Below are 13,779 nucleotides of genomic sequence, written 5' to 3'. Positions count from 1 at the left end.
TAGCGTAACTAGCTAGATAACAAGCTCGATAACTAGCTAGTTAACTACCTCAATACAACTTAGTTAGGTCGAAGCTCATACAGGTTTGTGTATTGTCGAGATGCTGCTGGTTATGAACCATATCATTTGATCATGCTAGAAAGGCAGGCTTGCTCATGTTATTCATATTGGAGCTGGGTGCAGGGTGAGCTGCGCAAAGTGGTCTTCCTACTAGGGTACACCGCCTCAGTGTAACAGTGTAACTCTGGTTCAAAGGCTCATGATTACTGCATACAATAACTGTAGGATCAACAGAGGTATTCGGGGGAATTAGGGGGACATAAATGAAGTTACTTACATTGTGTCTGCCAACGCCCCTAGCATAATGTACATTTGATGCAGCATTATGAAGACTCATTGTCACAATGGTAGGGGTTAACTGAGCTGGTCTTGGGTCATTGATAAGTAATTGTTTCCAGAGTCCAGGAGCCAAGATGATTTGGATGGAGTCCGTCATTCCTGTAGAGTATCGTCTGTTTCCAGAAGGTGTCAAAGTTATCTATAAATGTGACTCCAGCAGAGCTAAAATAATGTTTTAGCCCGATGTGTAATGCCAGTAGCCTGCAGAATCTTTCACACCCGCGGCCCAACGATGGTACTGGACCTGAAATGATTGTCAGTTTTTCGTCTTTTAAAACCTGTTAGGGCTCATGCGAATTTTCGCAGCTTTTTGTTAAAAATTGCGCAACATTTCAGCGCCCTGCTACTCATGCAAGGAATATAGTATATGCATATGATTAGTATGTGTGGATAGAAAACACTCAGACGTTTATAAAACTGGTTAAATCACGGCTGTGACTATAACAGAACGTGTGTTTCATCGAAAAGTGCAGGAAAATCTGATCACTGAAAATGGGAAAATATATCCATGCGCCACTTCAACCAATTGTTAAACGTGAACCATAATAAATGGGGCCGAGGTTGCAATACCTACAGCTTCCACACGATGTCAACAGTCTTGTCATTTGCCTACTATTTGTTTCTTGGTCAAAAAGACACAAGGCAGCGCAGTTCTTCCGGTCTCCGACCGGATATTTTGGTTGAGATTTACCCGGACATTATTTCCAGACGTACAGCTATAAAATATACATCGCCTCGTGATCAATTTGATCGCTTATTAACGTTTACTAATACCTAAAGTTTCATTACAAAAGTATTTCGAAGTGTTTTGTGAAAGTTTATCGTCGACTTTTTTAATTTAAAAAAATGATGTTGCGTTATCAAACTCAGTTTTTTCCTTGATTACACAGTCTTCATAGATCGATATCTAGGCTATATATGGACCGATTTAATCGGAAAAAAGACCCAACAGTGATGTTTATGGGACATCTAGGAGTGCCAAGAAAGAAGCTCGTCAAAGGTAATGAATGTTTTATATTTTATTTCTGCGTTTTGGGTAGCGCCGGCTACCTCAAAATCTGTCGTGTTAGGTGACGTTGCAGTATTTTTTTGGGGTACATGCTATCAGATAATAGCTTCTCATGCTTTCGCCGATAAGCATTTTACAAATCTGACTTGGTGGATAGATTCACAACGAGTGTAGCTTTAATTCACTACCTTGAATGTGTATTTTAATGAAAGTTTAATGAAAGATTGAGTTTTATCAAAAACTATAGGTGGCGCTCTGAAATTCCGCTGAGTGATGTTCCTGCATGGGGACTGTATTCTGCGTCATCCTTAAGATGACTGCTAAAAGCAGTTCTTTAACTTCTTGCGTCGAGCCATCCCAGATCCGGTATCGTGACTACAGCCTCAAGCTCATTAGCATAACACAACGTTAACTATTCATGAAAATCGCAAATGAAATGAAATTAATCTATTTGCTCTCAAGCTTAGCCTTTTGTTTTAACAACACTGTCATCTCAGATTTTCAAAATATGCTTTTGAACCATAGCTAAACAAGCATTTGTGTAACAGTATTGATAGCCTAGCATAGGATTATGCCTGTCTTTCAGCCGTTTTGTTCATCACAAAAAATATTAAGTCATTAAAATGCAAACTTTTTTTCAAAATTAACTCCATAATATCGACAGAAACATGGCAAACCGATGTTTAGAATCAATCCTCAAGGTGTTTTTCACATATCTATCGACGATAAAATCCTTCGTGGCAGTTGACTTTCTCTTCTGAAGAAAAGGAACGCGCATGGACCTACAGATTACGCAATAATTTCGACACAGGACACCGGGCGGGACACCAGGTAAATGTAGTCTCTTATGGTCAATCTTCCAATGATATGCCTACAAACACGTCACAATGCTGCAGACACCTTGGAGAAACGACACAAAGGGCAGGCTCATTCCTGGCGCATTGACAGCCATATAAGGAGACATTGGAACACAGCGCCTTCAGAATCTGGGGCATTTCCAGTATGAAACTTCATCTTGGTTTCGCCTGTAGCATTAGTTCTGGGGCACTCACAGATAATATCTTTGCAGTTTTGGAAACATCAGAGCTTTGTTTTTCCAAGGCTGTCAATTCCATGCATAGTCGAGCATCTTTTCATGACAAAATATTGCGCTTAAAACGGGCACGTCTTTTTATCCAATAATGACCTAGCGCCCCCATAGGTTGAAGAGGTTAAAATACATTTTCAGATGTTCCGAGCTCGGCCTCCTGATGTCGTTTGACCCCACATAGGTTTACGACAGTGTCAGCTCCCGGCATCTATCATAGAACAGTCGGAAACAGCCTTCTTATGTCCTGTACTCATGCTCCTGGGTAGCACAGAGTTTTTGCCTTGGGGACCGAGATGTTTCTCACCATAGAGCTGCCTATGATGACAGCTGGCGATGTTAAATGGGCCGGTCTCTCAGGCAGCCTCACGGTCTGGTGAGGGTGGGAGCTCCGAGGATCTGAACCCGAGGTAGAAGCCACCAGAGAGGGAGACAGAACAGAGGACGAATACGCAGGAACATCTGGATCCGGGGCGTCAAAGACGTTTCTGGTCTGTGTCAGGTCCGGGCTCACAATCTCCAAACAGATCCTCGTTATCAGAGGACGCTTTCTTCGACTTCCGCGGCGAGTGACGTATCTCCACGGCTGGTTGGGTTGAGAACAGCTCCGTTCTCCAGGGAATGAGTCGGGGTCTCCCCCCTTCGTTCTCCAGCTCCATTCTCCAGTTGGCAGCCGCACATGTAACATAGAGAAGACTAGCAAGGGGACCCTCAACATCACGCAGGCATGCCCTCACTGTGAGCTGTAAATGGAGCAGGGAGGACACTTGAATCAGGTTGGTGACATTTGACCTGGTTAAAGGTCAAAACAGTTTCTAGTTCCTGTCCCAATTCACCTTTATAACTTTGCCTGGTGCAATCAGCCTGATCGCTGCGTTTTCCATTCTTTGATATCTGAAGTGAAATAGAAAGGTGAATGCAGCAATCAGGTTGGTTCCACCATGCTAATCATAACCACCATTGATAATATAATCAGTGCTCTGTGTGTGTGTGTTTGTGTGTGACCGACCAGCATGTTTGATGAGGGGCCAGAAGCTGATCTATGCTGCCATGCCCATCAATGTGGCGCTGGCAAAGACCTCACCTCCAGCTTCACCCCTTGCCTGCTCACCAATGGTCGTCAATGGGGAGACCGGGATTAGGTAGGTTTAGTTTGACCTGTTCAAACTTCAACATAGTATATGTTTGTATGTCCAATATCACTTATCCTGCCATTGGTAATAGAACAGTGACTGTGTGTATGTGTTCACAGATGCATCTATGGAACCAGCACTTGGAGACTTGCAAGATGATGTGATGTAGTTCTGACCGACAGAGGCTTGATACTGACGTCTCTGAATGGAGAGAGACCTGGCACTCAACACATCCACAATGTGGAACTGAAGGTGACTAGTAATGATACAGTACAGCAGAAATGTCCAGTATTTGCAACACCCTTTCAATCCATGAGTAACTGATATACTCTGCCTATTTATACAGATGGAGAGATCTGTAGATGTTATTGCCAGACGACAGCCTCGGTCGTTTGATGGGGAGTCTATAATTGAGTAGCTATTATCTGACCTGTTCAAACATTATCATACTACCTGTTTGTGTTTCAGATATTACATATCCTAACTGCCATTGGTAATGGAACAATGACTATGTGTTTATGTGTTCACAGAAACATGTATTGAGCCAGCACATGGAGACTTGCAAGATGCGATGAAGTCCAGACTGAGAGACGGGCTTGATAATGTTGTCTCTGAATGGAGAGAGACCTGGCACTCTGCATTACAATTTTACTAGACATAACTTTGACTTGTATTGTCTTTTTTTATTATTGAATTGAATGGTATCAGTCAATATGGGGAGGGAGAAACCCGGTGTATAATTCATTCAGGATTAGGGAACTCCTGTTGATAACAGACCACACAGGAAGTTATGACCACCCTGACATGTTTGCCAAGATAGCCCCATTTCCACCAGGCAAAATGTTGATAGGCAAAGTATCTGTATATACATTGTTGTATTAGCAGAACACTGCTTCTATGGTAATTATGTAAATAGTTGGACCTGTTACTACAATTGAAAGTTATCAAAACACTTAGTTTAGAATATCTACATGAATTCAACAATTGCCTTCTTATATTACTCTGTAGGCTACTGACCTATTCAAAACTTCCTCCGGCATCACACAAAATACATCTGCCTGTAGGTGTTGAATTCAACCTTTGTGGGGTTTGTTTGTTGTGATTGAGTGGTGGGAAATATCTGCGGGCAAGGTTCTGACAGATGGGTGTGTCTTGGTGGTGACAATGGCACACCCAAGATGCACCCACATCAAACCACACCCCCAAGCCAACTCACGTATGGCTTCTGTCAGGGCCGCCAGCATTTCCTGAGGTTGCAAGCCAAAAAACGAGGCTAAATCAGTGGGTGCAGTTCCCGTTTATCCCTAACCAATCAGAATTATTGCAAAAATGTAATCCAATGCCTAAACTTCCTGAGGAGCTCGGAATGAATGCCTAAACTTAAAATCAAGGTTAGTTTCAATTTCACTTTTGCGCAGTTTGGCTTACAGCTAACAGATGGCAAAGCATAATTAAAAGGCCAGCACATTCGGTGATCTCTGTTGCCTACAGTTACGACAAATGTCTCCATTTGTCTTTGAGGTTACATTGCAAATGTGTATTCTCTATCACACACACTGACTCTCCACTCTGTGCTTTTGGGCCATCAGAAGTAGAAGGTCTCACAGCATGTGTCCTTGTCTACCACCCTCCATCCCTTCGTCTCCCTTCCCACCTTCCCCCCCTCCCCCCCTTTCCCTCCCTCTTTCCCCTCCTCCCTTACGAGAAAGCTGTGAAACATCACCTTCATCCATCATCGACACACACACACCTCTCACACACCCACCGAAAATACGCACTCTCACACACACCTCACACACACTAAAAATGGATTCCAATTAACAGCAGTCTGCCTGGGAGGAGGGGGAAGAGAGGAGAACAGATAAAAGAGACATCGTGTACATGTCCGAAAGAAGAGGAGAAAGGTTAGGGAAGGAGAGGAGAAATAAGGAGTGAGCTGAGAAGGGAGGATAGGATAAGAGAGAAAGAGATGACATGATGAAAAGTACGAAAAATGGGGAAAGGGGAGGATAGGAGAAGGAAGAGAGAGCTGAGATGAAGTATGCACAGACAACAATATATCACAGTTTCATGTAATTTATTGACGTCCTATAGTAAACGTCTATTTTTTTATAGTAAACTGACTTCATGTCCCAAGGTCCTGTATTGTTTTTTTATAAACTAGGGTACCTGTGAGGATTTCCTACACTGGACAAGTCATTACAGCTGTTGATAAGTCATTGATAATAATATAGTAATTTATTTTCCCCCCGTTACATTAAGATATGTGACCGACCGCCTCGATTCAGTCTTATGTAGCAAAATTTGAAATTGTGTTTTTTACATTGGATAAAAGTTGAGGAACACTCCAGCTGTTGAACAATGGGAAAGTAATTCTGATTTGAAAATGTGTTAAACTTTAACTCCACTTTTAGAAAATGGCTATTGAATATTTTGGTACATCTACTGGAGAGCTCTTCTTTGTCTACACCCATTCAGCATCGTTCACACCCTTTTAAGCCTTAGCCCCGCCCATCTCTTTAAGGATTCATATCTGAGGCCATGTGGTAAACACACGCTATGACAAATAAAAGTTTATTTGTCACATGCAGAGGATACAGAAGGTGTAAATGGTACAGTGAAGTGGTTACTTGCATAGTAGCAATGTCAAAAACAGGAAGTGTCCGGATAAAAATATTTTATAAATATTTTATCATTGTTAGTTGACGCTTACCCGACACACTTGTCTAAATTGATGGGTCATGTGAAGGAAATTATATAACCACCCCCCCAGCCACATCTAGCGAAGTGGATGGGTCACTATTGTCTAGACATGTTCACATTTCATGAAATACAATAGATGGCCGTAATCAACCCCAGACACACCTGGCTAATTTGATGGGTCATGTAATAATCTGGCCGAGATGGAGTCTTTTGGTAGCTTTTGGTATTTTATTTAGCTAACTAGGTAAACAATGAACCGGCAAAATCCCAACTCATACTACTCATACTACTACCAATACAAACATTGTCTTAACTGTAGTATGAGTCTGCAGGTAAAGCTAACAAACTAAGTTCAATGTAAGCTAGCTAACATTAGGCTATAACTAGCAATACAAATGGGTTTCTGATTCAAATAATATTGCTACACAGATCATACACGTAATGTTAGCTAGCAAGCCAGCAAGCTAACGTTTGCTAGCCAACTAACAGTACGCTTTATCTTGCAGTAAAAACAACTTTCTGGGCCTCCAGAGTGGCACAGCGGACTAAGGCACGGCATTGCAGTGCTAGGGGCGTCACTACATATCCGGGTTTGTTCCAGGGCTGTGTCACAATTGGCCATTATTGGGAGTCCCATAGGGCGATGCACAATTGGCCCAGCGTCGTCTGGGTTAGGGGAGGGTTTGGCCTGCGGGGCTTTACTTGGCTCATCGCGCTCTAGAGACCCCTTGTGGCAGGCCGGTGACTGCAGGCTGACCTTGGTCATTAGTTTAACGGTTTTTCTGCCGACACAGTGGTGTGGCTGGCTTCTGGGTTAAGCAGGTGGGCGTTAAGAAGCGTCGTTTGGCGGGTCCTGTTTCGGAGGACGCTAGACTCGACCTTCACCTCCCGAGCCCGTTGGGGAGTTGCAGCGATGAGACATCATAGAAATTGGGGAGAAAAAAGGGGGTAAAATACAATAATAATAATAATAATAAAATAAACTACTTTCTGACAAAGTTAGAAAATGTAGCTAGACTCTTACCCTTAAACATTGATTAACGCTTCACGGCAGACTGGAACCACTTTTTTTTGTTTAAAGGTACATCTTGTTTGTGGCGTGTGCAGAAAGTAGCCCGTCACTTTTTCCAACGGATCTGTCGATACCGCCTGCTAAATTCAAGGCATCAATGTTTTCGATAAAAGTAGTAAAACATTTGTAGTACTCAATGGCTAATGTTATATCTTTCATAAATGGTGCAGTAGAAAGGACTGTCAACACATACTGAACAGCTCACGTTATAGACAGAAGCATGCTACATGGCAGAACATTCCAAACTCATCTCCCAGCATGTCCAGCCCAACCATTATCTCAGCCAATCATGGCTAGTGGAAAGGTTCCTGTCTTTTTCCGTGGCTAAACCAACTAAGCTCGTAATTTAACAATTATATTCGTATTTATGGATGGAATATAAGTTTGTTATTAAGGCACATGAAAGGTCACATGTTCCAGAAGGCATTTCTACCCCAAAACACATTTTGATAAAAAATGTATGTTAAAATGCTACTCCTGTGAAGTAGTGACGTGCGACATTACGACTAGTTTCCTGAAACGAGTCACATATAAGGGGGATCAAACATATGTTCAATAAAATTCAAGAGTTGATTAATTTTCTGTCCTTGCATTTCTGGCAGTGTAAATTGTCATTATATTATATATTAAGCATTAATCAATTAAATTAGACATTGAACTTCATCCCTGTAAGAATCCTGGATCTAGCTTTCTTTGTGTAAAGATCTCAGAAATGCAGTGTAACATTTCAAGTCTCCTTGAAAACAGTTTCGTTTTCATGGGCAAACAAATCCCAAATAATGTATGCATTGCGAAATCGAATGCCTCTAACCGAAAGAGTAACCTTAATTCGATAATTAAAACCTAAATCGATACTGTAATTAATGCGGTTCTTCAATAATAGTTGTTGGATGCACATGTGGTGTCCAGATGATTAGTTATGCTGTGTTATTTTCACACATCATCATCTGATCCAAAAGGAATTTTCTGAGTGACAGTCAAGAGACAAACAGCTGTTGTGATCGAACATGCGATGGAAATGTGGGCTTCCTAGAGCAAATTGTATTAGCGTGTAGCCCAGACTGTTTGGACGCTACAGACAGAGGTAGGCAGATCAGTGATACTGAATTCAGACGGTTCCACCCCCCTTTTTGGGGTCTCGGTTAGTTGTTAGCAGGATGTCGTGCATAATGTCACTTCCTCCAGAGTCCATAGAATGGGTAAGGCCTCTGGGAATAGGACACTGGGCTTTTATTCCATGTTTTGAACATTTTAAGCAAAAGGAAATGGCAAAGAGCAGGAGCAGAGACTCAGACACACTGATTTTGGAATGAATGATCACTTCCACACGGAGATCAGTGAAAGGAGAAAAAACTGTATCCCATCATGAAGGAAAAGCGTTGAGTCTCCTTGGTGATTAGGGTTGGGGAGGAATGGATTACATGTAATCCGTTACATGTAAGGGATTACAAAAAAAAGGTAACTGTAATCCGTTACGTTACCATCAGAAATATTGTAATCAGATTACCGATACTTTTGAAAAACTAGATGATTACTTCGAGGATGACTTGAAATTCAGAACGGATGTTGGCGGGAAAAAAAATCTTTGACACTTCTCCGTTTTCTCAATGACATTCAAATCAGCATTTAAAAGGCTCAAGTTTAAGTTTGTTCCACCTGAGCGAGTCTGACCACAAGTCAGAGACCATTATGATCACACACAAAATGTTTTTGATGGATCATGGGAAAAGAGCAGGAATATCCTTTTGTTGGCTACAGTCCAAGCTATGCCTTCCAATGGTGCGACTGCTGTCGGCATCCAAAGATTAAATAAACGCTTGGAATAAGCGCTTGGAGGTAAGGATGATAGTAGGGGTGTAGTTTACAGCGATACAGCCATAACTTGTTATTGATGTGAATCACACTGCTGCTCTCTCATTTAGCAACTTGCGCCTTGGTTGTTGTGGATCGCTGTTCACAAATCTAAATCTGTATTGAATCCAATAATGGTTGAATTCAAGAAGTTTCAGCTGCCTATCAATCATTGTTTTTTAATCCAGTGGAAAGTCAGTGAAAAATGCGCTCTTGTAACAGCTGCATAGTGTGGATCCCAGCCTGTGGAATAAAAGTGTGGCTTTTGTTGCTGAATTGAATTCATTCTGATAAAAAAAAATCCATAGGCCCAATGGAAACATGCTCAAACTTGGACACGTTTGATAGACTTAAAAGGGACAATCTATAGTTGCTACATCTATTTTTGGACTTACAAATAATATATACAGTACCAGTCAAAGGTTTGGACACACCTACTCATTAAAGGGGTTTTCTTTATTTTTCTTACTATTTCCCACATTGTAGAATAATAGTGAAGACATCAAAACGATGAACTAACACAAGGAATCATTTAGTAAACAAAAAAGTGTTAAACAAATCAAAATGTATTTTATTTTCTCCAAAGTAACCACCTTTTGCCTTGATGACAGCTTTTCACAGTCTTGGCAAAGCATGCCATTCCATGAGCGTCACATTCATCTTTCAACTCAAGTCAATGAGCCCAATCAGTCCTCCGTGACAATAAAATCGCAAACAACAGAGTAGAGCTGGCTAATAAGTCCTTAGTTTTGAGATCATGCTCAGGTAAAACAATTTGACTAATTGACAGTATACTTCCATATTTCCAAGTCCTATTCTTGAAGATCAAGGGGTATAACATTTATTGGAATGACTGGAATTCTGATATACTTTGGTTTTTAATGTAAAGATAAAATGTTATCGTATTATTATATGCAGTAGAGTGATGGGTTACAAGAAGCCTACATAACCAACCCATAGAGTCAAATGTAACATCCATATATCCCTGGCTATGTAAACTTTAACATGGATTTACCCTGCAATAGATGTCGTTCAATTGGTAACATACATTGTTGTCTTCTTTTAATGCCTCTTAAGTGGAAAGTAATCTAAAAGTAACAGAATGTAATCAGATAATGTTACTGAGTTTGGGTAATCCAAAAGCTACATGACTGATTTTCAATTTTGGACAGGTAACTTGTAACTGTAAGGGTCTAGAGAAACTAACTGGCTATTTTAATCCAATGTTCAAATCTGAGTTTGTGTGTTGTAGTGTATGTTGACAACTTCAACTATAATGAATTCATGCTCTTTTGATCTTCACTTGACAAGGAAAGGGTTGCATATAGCTCAGGTTAATGTATGTAGCATTCCTAACAAAATACATGAGGGTTTTTAACTTGGTCAACATAAATACTATTCATATTTTTAGCTTTGACCCAGACACATTTGGATGCATCTGTAAATGATGGGCAAATGAACATTCATGGATATAGTCTACTGAGAAGGGACAGGAATAGGAATGGTGGGGGTGTAGCACTGTACATTCAGAATCACATACCTTTTAAGAGGTGGGATGACCTTAATGTATATCAAATAGAGGCACTATGGGCTCAAGTACATCTGCCTCACCAGGCACCCATATTGGTAGGATGTGTGTATATAGACCTCCTAGCTCTAAGGTGTCCTATCTGGATGACTTATGCACTGGGTTTGACCAGGCCACAGATAGTAACAGAGATGTATTTATCTTGGGTAATTTTAATATAAATTGGAAGGATCACGATAATTGAAATAGAACTCAATTAATGAGATATGCCGAGAGCTGTGGTTTGAAACAAATGGTTAATGATACTACTAGATCATCAACTAAGTTGGGTCACCGTTCGGACACGTGCATTGATCTGATCTTCTGTAATATACCATTGCAATGCTTAAAAGCCAGATCAATGCCAGTGGGCTGGACAGACCCTAATATTGTGAACATAACCACGAACACCAAGGTTCCAAAGAAACTCCCAAAGGATTGTGGTCAAGAGAAATTGTAAAACGTTTAATCATGAGCTATTTCAAAATGAATTGGCTGCTATACCCTGGGAGCTGATTTATCTAGAGGATGATTTAAATCATGCTACAGAATGTTTTATTGATTTGCTCACTGAGGTAATGGCCCATCATGCCCCAGTAAGAAAGAGTACAGTCGGGGCTCGTCCATCTCCATGGACTGATGTTGAACTGGGTGAGGCATTTTCTAAAAAAAAATATCGCAAAAGTCTTAGCAGCCAAATCTAAACTAGAAATTGATTAACAGAATTATAGAACACGACGTAATTATGCAGTTAAATTAAATCGAAGGGAAAAAAATGTGATTTTACAATAATGCTTTTTAAAAAGGTATGAGATACAGTTAAGGGCTTACTTGGTACATCTATTTCATCATGCCCATCTAGTGTGGATGTTGACAGGAGAACAATAACAAAACCAGCTGATTTTGTCAATCATTTTGCAGATTTCTTTTTACAAAGAACTTTTATTTACTGAGCAATAATGTAAACACCCATTCTTCCAAACAAGCTATTGTCCAATGGAATGATGATCATATTTTGAGCAAAAAAACAACTTTCCCTTTCAGTCTAGAAATGGTGTCAGTATATGAGCTATTAAAGCTATTGAAGTTATTACCCGACGGTAAATATACGGGTTATAATTTTATGGAAAAGATCGCTATGCTGCTCCCCAGATTGCAGCTTCACCGAAATACATGTTTAATTGGTCACTGGAAAAGGGGACATTTGCAAATGTATGGAAGCATGCGAAACTGTGTCCAATCCAGAAAGACAGCAAAGAACCCATTACTACTGCCAATAGTCAACCAATTAGTGAACTCCCTTCACTCAGTAAGATATTGGACGGTATTATGAGTAGACAAGTATGGGAGTACATGTAAAAGAATAATCTGATTACAGCCAATCAGCAAGCTTATCACAAAAAAAACATTCCACTACTACTGCATTGGTTGACATGACTGACCAGTGGCTCAATGCTATGGATAATGGCAGGTTTGTGGGTGTACTATTTTTAGATTTTAGTGCATTTGATTTAGTGGATCATGAAAAAAAAGACAAAATTATTGCATTATGGGTTTAAGAAGGCAGCATTGAATTGGGCACAGTCATATATAACTTACAGGAAACAGTTCACCTAGATCAATGGGTCGTTTTCTTCCCTTGTGCTTTAAACTGTGGAATACCACAGGGCAGCTGCCTTGGGCCACTTCTTTACTTAATATATACCAACAATCTTCCTTGTGCCTTATCTGAAACTCAAGCTACTATATTTGTAGATGATATTACAGTTCATACAGCAAGACAATCGGTTCCACATATACAGCAAGCTCTACAAGTAGATCTGGGAAATATCAGGGAGCGGGTTTTCCTGGAACAAACTTGTTTTGAACACCACGAAAACCAAGGTTACGCTGCTATGTTCCACCAGGAAAAGGCCAACACAGGATGGGATACAATTAAGTATGGGGGGAAGTACAAATTGAGGAACTGACAGAAACCACACTACTAGGGGTGTAGCTAGACAACTGCCTATCATTGTTGTCTCAAATAACTAATCTATGTATAAAAACAATACATGCATGAACAGAAGGATAAATAATTATTTACAGGGAAAGATTCTTAAGCAAACAGCCCAAGCATTAATTGGGAGTCAGGTGAACTACTGTTCTGTGTTCTGGAGAAATGCATCAGCAAGTTAAATTAGGAGGCTGCAGATTGGACAACAATGATTGGAGAGGTGGAGATACGGTTCTTCTGTTGTAGTCATGCTCAATGCTCTTGGTTGGTCATTAAATCAACAAGATAATTGAAAAAAGACATGCTTATTTTATTTCACAATGTACACCATTTAAAACAGCCAAACTCTATTCACAACAGTATTCAGCTGGTAAGAGACAGATATTCAGTAAATACTAGGAATAGATTGTCCACCATCTATGTGTTATCTAGACAGAAAAGAGACAAAAAACAGAAACCTTTCAATATATAAATTCAAACAATACTTTAGAACCATTTAAATATTATAAATTGGGAGGTTGTGCGGGACTATGATAGATGAAGGAATCAATCCATCTTTTCAGACTGTTAGAGTAATTATCTGGTCAATATGTCAGTGTATTATGTTTGTTTGTGTGTTATATGTGTGTTATATGTGAAAATGATTGTATTATATATTGTATTTTAATGTTTAAGGACTCTTGAAAGATTAGTCAAAATGAGGACTAAAATAGATCCTAATAAAATATAATCAAATATCAAATGGTTCCACCCCCTTTTGGGGGTCGCAGAGCAAAACGAAGAACACCATCGTGTTTGTGAGAGTCTCATCTTTCCATAGAGCGGTCATATTAGTTAGTAGGCTGTTTTTGTTTTTGTGACAAGAACGATGTTTGGGATGTCTCATGGTCTGACAAACAGCTGTAGCTCGGCCACCTTCCACCGCAAATGCGGAAGGCCGCCATTGACGGATGCGGTGGATT

At 40.3% G+C, this 13,779-nt stretch overlaps 1 protein-coding gene and 1 long non-coding RNA gene across 2 annotated transcripts in view; both read left to right on the top strand.

Annotated features, from left to right (window-relative positions):
• The window catches only part of LOC124041459 (Kv channel-interacting protein 2-like), a 120,132-nt gene that overhangs the window by 10,889 nt on the left and 95,464 nt on the right, over positions 1 to 13,779 (top strand). The gene's annotated exons all lie outside the window — the stretch shown is intronic.
• LOC124041460 lies at positions 2,571 to 4,217 on the top strand. The gene is made up of 3 exons (XR_006839947.1): positions 2,571 to 3,637; positions 3,748 to 3,880; positions 3,975 to 4,217. It is a non-coding gene; the product is annotated as an uncharacterized LOC124041460 (long non-coding RNA).

This window comes from Oncorhynchus gorbuscha, linkage group LG08 (assembly GCF_021184085.1).
Source record: "Oncorhynchus gorbuscha isolate QuinsamMale2020 ecotype Even-year linkage group LG08, OgorEven_v1.0, whole genome shotgun sequence".
Taxonomy (NCBI): Eukaryota; Metazoa; Chordata; class Actinopteri; order Salmoniformes; family Salmonidae; genus Oncorhynchus; species Oncorhynchus gorbuscha.
The sequence above is the reverse complement of the archived record's forward strand: the minus strand, read 5'-3'. Positions and strand labels throughout refer to the sequence as shown.